The sequence below is a fragment of the Protopterus annectens genome, chromosome 14.part0 (assembly GCF_019279795.1).
Source record: "Protopterus annectens isolate FY-2018-M chromosome 14.part0, PAN1.0, whole genome shotgun sequence".
NCBI lineage: Eukaryota > Metazoa > Chordata > Ceratodontiformes > Protopteridae > Protopterus > Protopterus annectens.
The window spans coordinates 261,222,202-261,229,701 of record NC_056748.1 but is presented as its reverse complement, the minus strand read 5'-3'; positions in this window follow the sequence as shown (position 1 = coordinate 261,229,701).

Here is a 7,500-nt window from a genome sequence, read left to right as displayed (position 1 = left end):
GTGAAATGCAGAGACATTATATTCAAAATTCCATGAACCAATACAGAAGTTGTACAACCTACTCATATAATTCTTTGTTGTAATTTTTTTTTAATTGTCTTTCTGAGCATACCACTACAGTGCTCATTTGCATGGCTGATGGCAAAGTGTTAGTGTCTGCTGCACACTCGTACCCATACCATCAATATATAAAACATTCAGTAAATGTCTGACATATGTCTAGAGTCAAACCCTTGACAGTATGAAATAAAAGTGTGCAGACAGGAGGATTATCTCAGCTCAGCACATAGTAACTCAAGAATTTTTAAGTTTAACCAACAGATTTGAAGGGACACTGAAAACAGATTCAACCAAGTAAAAATGCAGACATCAGCCTTCATCACTGTAAGGATAGGTGTGGCATCCCATAAGGTACATATGACACATGTCAGCCTATTGCATATGTTCAGCCTATTGCATATGTTACACTAACTCTCACAACAGTGCTATCTATCTGTATTTCTATAAGGCAGAGGGGCTAGGCAGATATGCATGAAGTGAACTGTGCTAGTGTGGTCAAAGCTAAAATCTTTATCTTTCGCCGTAAGATGTGATGCAGCATTTGCTATTACTCCTCATTGGTGTGCGATGCCAAGCTTGGCACAAAAGCTGAGGACACTTAATGGGAAAGAGAGATTGGGAGACAGGGATAGAGACATAGGAAGAGATTTGCTTATGGGCCATTTCTGCACATCTGTGTATTGTGCTACTGTTTGGTGTATCATCATAATTATTCAGGCAAGATCTGTACAAAACAGTTTTCCCAAAAAGGAGCAAACAGATTAATACGGCAAAAGAATAACGGCATGTTAATAAAATATGTAGCCAAAGCTTGCACACAAAGGAGTCATACAAAACATTCAATAACCCTTTGACATATATCTAAATTTAAACCTTGGCAATATTCTACAACAAATCGGCAGACCTGAGTATTATCTAACAGTTCCACATATAAAATCCTACTTCACAAAGTTCAAATATGGCAGCAGATTGAAGCAAAGGAGAATGCATGTATTGGTCTTCATGGCACTCATGACAACTGTAAAATCCTATAACTTGTGCATTCTGTCCAGTAGCATAATAAATATGAAACAGCAAAAGTTGATGATATGTAAAAGTGGGAACAGACAGAGACAAGGATACACGGAGAGAGATAGATAATATTTTTTGAACCATTTTAACATCATTGTGGTGTGTTACTATTATGTTTTTCCTGATAAGTAGTCTGTCATGTGATGTACAGTCAAGTGTTTCCATATGAAACAAGCAGGGGGTCGAAATGTAGAAACATGATTAAGACTTAAGCAGGATGGTGGTGGGTTAATAGGATACATACACAGCACCTATGCACATGATAGTAATATAAATGAAATATTAAATATGACTTCTGCATATTTCTGATTTCTAACCCTTGACAGTATGTCAAAAAGCACTTTACAATATGTCAACATACCACATAGGAACTGTTACTTCAGAATCTTAATTTTATTAGTTTGAAGGGACAGTGGTAAAACAACGAGGCAACAGAGGATGTAGGCATCAGGCTTCATCACAGTAATCACAATTTTAACATTAAATAAGGTGCACATTACAACCAGCAGCATAATATGTGATGGAATGTAGAATATTTTCTAATGATATTGGCAGCTGGAACATCCTATATGTGTTCATTCAACTCTTCAGCCTGCTCAAAAGAGGATTAGCCTGACTACATATATAAGGCTAAGCACAGTAGTATGAAAGGGGCCACAGTAAGGTGTCTGAAAGAAAAAGCTCACAATATTTTGTTATAAGCTGTGCACTTTCATTCCCCCTAAGTAACAGGTGTCAGGCATTGAGCAAATGCTGAGAAGACAGACTGATGCCACAGAAGGGAGAAAAGACATACACAGGGGGAGAGAGAGGCAGGAAGAATGTAGGTTATGACAGATGCAAGGTAATGGCAGTTCAAAACAAATTAAGGCAACAGCGTTATGTAAAATACTTTAATGAAAACAGTCAACAACAGTCAGGCACAAGTCCTGACAGGAACCCTAGAAAGTATGTACAAATCAGTGTATATTTGAGCATTATTTCAGCCCATCACAAGGGAACTCCTAATTCACACATTTTAAATAACACAATTGAAGAGACAGTGACAACTTGCTGAAGCAGAAGGGATGGCAAGAGAGAGGTAGAGAGAGAAATACCTAAAGTTTTGTTTACAGTACATTTAGGGCCATCTTATGGTGTGCTACTGTTGGCTGTTTCTTCATTATTACTCTGCCATTCTCTGTACAACAAAGTGTTTTCTATAGGGAGCAAGAAAGGGTAGGAGAGTAAAAAGAACAGTAAGACATAAGCAGGATAAAGGTGGTTTACTAAGCCTACCTGTTGGGGTTGGAAGTTGTTACAAATGATTCCTTGCTATACTATGCAAATGCTCTGTTCATGAAATGTGGTAACTGAAGAAAAATACAGATGTAAGCAGCTAAACATATGAGAGGAATATAAAATGACATAATATAGAAATTTGGCATACAGCTGTAATCAAGTCCTTGACACTATGCAAAACATCAGTCTACAGACAGGGGAATTATCTCAACACACCACATAGGAACTTCAACTTCATTACATCCAGCAACCTAACAACTGTTAAAACTGTTTTCAAAGTGGTGTCTTTACTCTGCCTTTACACTGTATTCCTATAGCGCAGCAAAATTAAGCACATTTTTGTGAAACTAATCAGACTAGTGCAGGTGATGGCAAAAAGTCACCAGTTTTTGCCATAGGACATGAAACTCCATTCACTGTCCCTCAGCATTTGTGTGTGACGCCAAGCTGTGCAAAATGATACGGCCAAATCAGGTAGGCTTTTTGATGCACATTTTTGGCTGTGTGTGTTGCGTATGCTTCTATTTTTTGACCAGATCAAATATATGAAAAAAGGGGTTAATATGACAGTTATGAAAATGGGGACAAGACAAGCAGAGGGTAAGACACAGGGGAAAGCATACAGGAATTTTCAGGTTGATGGTGGGAGAGCCCCATAACAATCCACTTCTTTACAATATAAAAGTACAATTGTATACAGACTTTCATGACTTTGCAGAGTCACCACACCAGGGATGGATAACAACAGAATAATGTTATATAGCCAATTGACCAAATTAATTTTGTCAAGCTGACACATAGGCAAAGTGGAGGACTATGTAAGGGGTGAAAATGTTTGGTGGGACAGCTACCCATATTTTTTTGAGATGAAGTTGCTTAGGAATGAGAGGGTCAAGAAGGTATGGCAGATTAGGTTGCAAGTGCAGACATACAGGACATACAAAATAGGCAGGGATGGTGATGCACACAAGGTTGGGGATATCAGAGGTGCATCCATGCCCTACTTGAGAACAGCGAGAATCTAGTCCTCACCCTTACTTGCGTACCCCTCTGTAACAGCCAAGGAATACAACATTTTGATGAATCTCATGTAATTTGTACTGGATAGCAACTGTTTATATTTTGATGGAGAATATTACAATCAGGTACAGCGGCTGGCAATGGCACTGTATGTGTTCCCCTTTATGCCAATACTGCAATGTGGGCATGGGAATAAAATTATGTTTTAAATTCCCATTTTAAGCATATTTGGCTGATTTATAAAAGATTCCTTGATGACATCTTTATTTTGTGGAATGATTCCTGCTCTAGGTTAGAGAAACTTGTTGATTATATTAATCCCACAATGAATTATTTTAAGTTTACATATATTGTTTATTATAATTTTTGTAATTATTTAGATATTATGATATATAAGGAATATGGCCAATTTAAATCAAGCATTTAAAGAAAGCCCACTTTTTGAATCTTGTATTCACACTTTCAGAGTTACCATCTATTGTCCCAAAATAAATCTTTGGTAAAACGGCAATTTATCCAAATCTCTAGTATGATTATGGATGAAGTTATCTTTGTCCAGGAATACCAGAACTTGGCAGATATGTTTTATGACAGATATTTACCCTAAGGCCATAGTTAACGAGGTCATGGATGAGGTGATTAGGCTAAGACATGTAAGGTTTAATTCTATTTTAGGTCAGACATTAATGTCAGGCATGATGACCTTTATCATCTGACTTTACTAAAAGTCTAGTGTTAGGCTACCACCCTTTGAACAACAAAGTCATAAAAATAATTTATAAATACTGGCTGTTGCTTAACTCTGATAGGAACATCTCAGCAGCCACAGGTGGTGGTCCTGTATTTGTGCATAAAAGAGGTAAAACTTAAAATGCCTTTTTGAAAACCTAGTCTTTAGGAATTCTATGTCCACAAAAAGAGTGACAAAATGTGGACAATGTAACCAGTGTCCATACATTTTAGAAGAACAGTTCATCATTTTGGGAGAGGGGAAACGAAAAGATTAAATTAGTGGGTTCTTGTAATTGCCTTTCTACTGGAGTTGTGTACATAGCTATATGTGACCCCTGTGAAGCTTACTATATAGGTAACACTGAGAGGCCTTTGAATAAGTACATTTATGAACATAACTATGATATTTGTAGAAAAAATATGAATAATAACTGTTTGTGCAGCTTATCAATTATTTAGATTCGGTGTGCCAGCGAAGATAAAACCAAATCCCAGGAGTGGCCCTTGGAAAACCATCCTTGTAACCAAGGAATTACTATGGCAGCTCTGTTTAAATTCACAATATCCCTGCTGGCCTGAACGAAAACATTTCAATTACAAGTCTAATTAAACTTAGAGCTATATACCTGCAGGATTTATCTTACCAGTAAAGTGCCCATAAAAGTGTCTATTATTACTAGCTATATAAATGGTTAACAATCTTTGTAGCATGTACTGTATATGGAGCTTGACAATTTGTATGCTTGTATGTTTTATGAGTTCATAGAGGAACATAAGTATAAAGAGCACATTGCTATATTCATTATTATTATTACTTATTTTTATATTAAACGTTTGTTGTATGCTGGCTTTATAAATTTTTTAGAAGGTAGAAACCTATATATTTATATATTTTTCTATATAAATATATTTCTCTCTCTCTCTCTCTCTCTCTCTATATATATATATATATATATATATATATGATCTTCGAGTTGGTATATTTAATTTATGAGGGGTGTGGGGTGCAGGGGGGCTTCCCCCTTTGCATAAACATAGTAAAAAGCGTGTTTGATAGTTTGATGTTGTTTTATGTGGAGGGGATGCTATTTTCTTGTGATTTGTAGTGTTAGATGTTATGAAACTTGATGTTATGGGTTTTAGATGCTTTAGGGTTTAGATGTTCTGGTCTCAATGTTATGAAATTAGATGTTATGGGTTTTAGATGTTTCAAAGTAGATATATATATATATATATATATATATATATATATATATATATATATATATATATATATATATATGGGTCTACTTCTAAATTGCGAACTTTCAAAATTCGACTTTCTTATAGTCAAGACCAGAAGATCAAAGTTTTGAAACTTTGAAATTTAAATAAAAAAATATTAAAAAAATAAACAATTTGTTTTATGCCTGCATCCCCCAACACCCACTGCTAATTAAATATACCAACTCAGAGATTGCACTACAGTGAGGAAAATGGTAAATATACTGTTCCATTCTGTACTGCAACTTCATTTAAACAGTTTGAAGTCTTGACTATAAGAAAGTCGATGTTTTGAAACACTGAAATTTAGACGTAAATATATATATATATATATATATATATATATATATATAGAGAGAGAGAGAGAGAGAGAGAGAGATCTACTTTAGTAGATTGAACTTACAAAATACCAAAAGCCTAAATAACTAGATGAAAAGATTGAAAATTTTAAGTACTGAAAATGTAATGCTTCAAAAGTCGAAAGAATGAAGAACCTACTGCACATGCCTGACAACACTTGAACATAATGAATGGAGCTCACAGACAAAATAAAACAACAGCTACAGTTGATTTAAGGTAAAACATTATATTTTTCAATTTTTCTGAATGAGATTGCAGTGCAGAGAGCATCAGAAAATGTACTCTTTTCTCCAGTGTAATGCGATCTCGGACTTGGTATATATAATTAGCAGGGGGTGTGGGGGGCTTGCTCCCCTGCAAAAAATTAAAAATTATATATTTTTAATTTAAATTAAATATTTAAATGTAGTTCTCTTGTTTTTTGTAGTGCGCAATCTCCAGTCATACATCCGAGTGTTGCTAACATGAGCAGTAGGTTCTTCATTCTTTCAACTTTTGAAATAATACACTTTAAGTATTTTAAATCTGTGGTCTTATCATCTCATTATTTAGCCTTTCGGTATTTCATATGTTTGATTTACTGAAGTAGATCCATATAGATACACTCATACATACATATATATATATATATATATATATATATATATATATATATATATATATATATATATATATATATGTGTGTGTGTGTGTGTGTGTATGTGTGTGTGTGTATGTGTGTGGGTGTATGTGTATATATGCATACATATGTATTACTAATATAATCTATAGTATTTGTGCATTTGTTTATTTATGCACAAGGACTTAGGCTGTATGTCTTTAAGATAATTGTATGACATTGCCAGTAGGAAGTTTATATATAGAACAGTACTCATTTTATGTTTGGTTTTGATGAAGTCCTTGTTAAAGTGCAAGGGCAAAAACATTAAACCATTTTTTTTAAAGTTTTTGCTTATTTTCACAGTGTTCAGGACATTAGGGGGAGTGTGGTTTCTAATATTCTGCTGTTTACCCTTGTTTTGAGGCTCTACACTAAGTGTAGCACTGCTTCATGAATATGAAATACCAAGCTATCATGTGTGCGGTTTGTTACAGCACATATGGGATAGCAGCACTCAGTGTAGGTGTTTGTTAATACATACCATTGTTTAAATGCTTCAGAAGTTTCCCCAATGTAAGATGCACTAAAATTACAAGTTCCAAGACAAATCACCTGTTCTGTGGAGCATGGAATAACACCTCTAATCTCTTAAACTTTGTCAGTGTTCCAAGGTGCAAAAGTATCTTGTTATTTTATAATACATATACAAAAAATGCAATTGCCACCAGAAAAGTCCACAGACTTGTTGTCAGTAACATTTGTCTAGGCACATTTCTACAAGGATTCTTAAAATCAGATATATGACTACCAGGTGACCAGCCTTTCCTATATGGAAACGTACATTTGTCTGATATCAAGGTACAATATACTTTACCAGGTGGTAAAATGCACCATCATTGCTGATTAATCCTATCTCCCTATGTACATTGTTCTTATAAGTCATAAGAAAACTCGAGGGGTTACATTTGTCCCAATTATTTTTATTTTCGCAAACTAACAAATCAGAGCTGTCTTTGCATGGTTTTCCTCTGTTTGCTCCATTTTCCTCCCACATTCCAAAGACATGCAGTAGGTGGACTGGACAGCCTAAATTGGTTATAGGTATGAGTGCG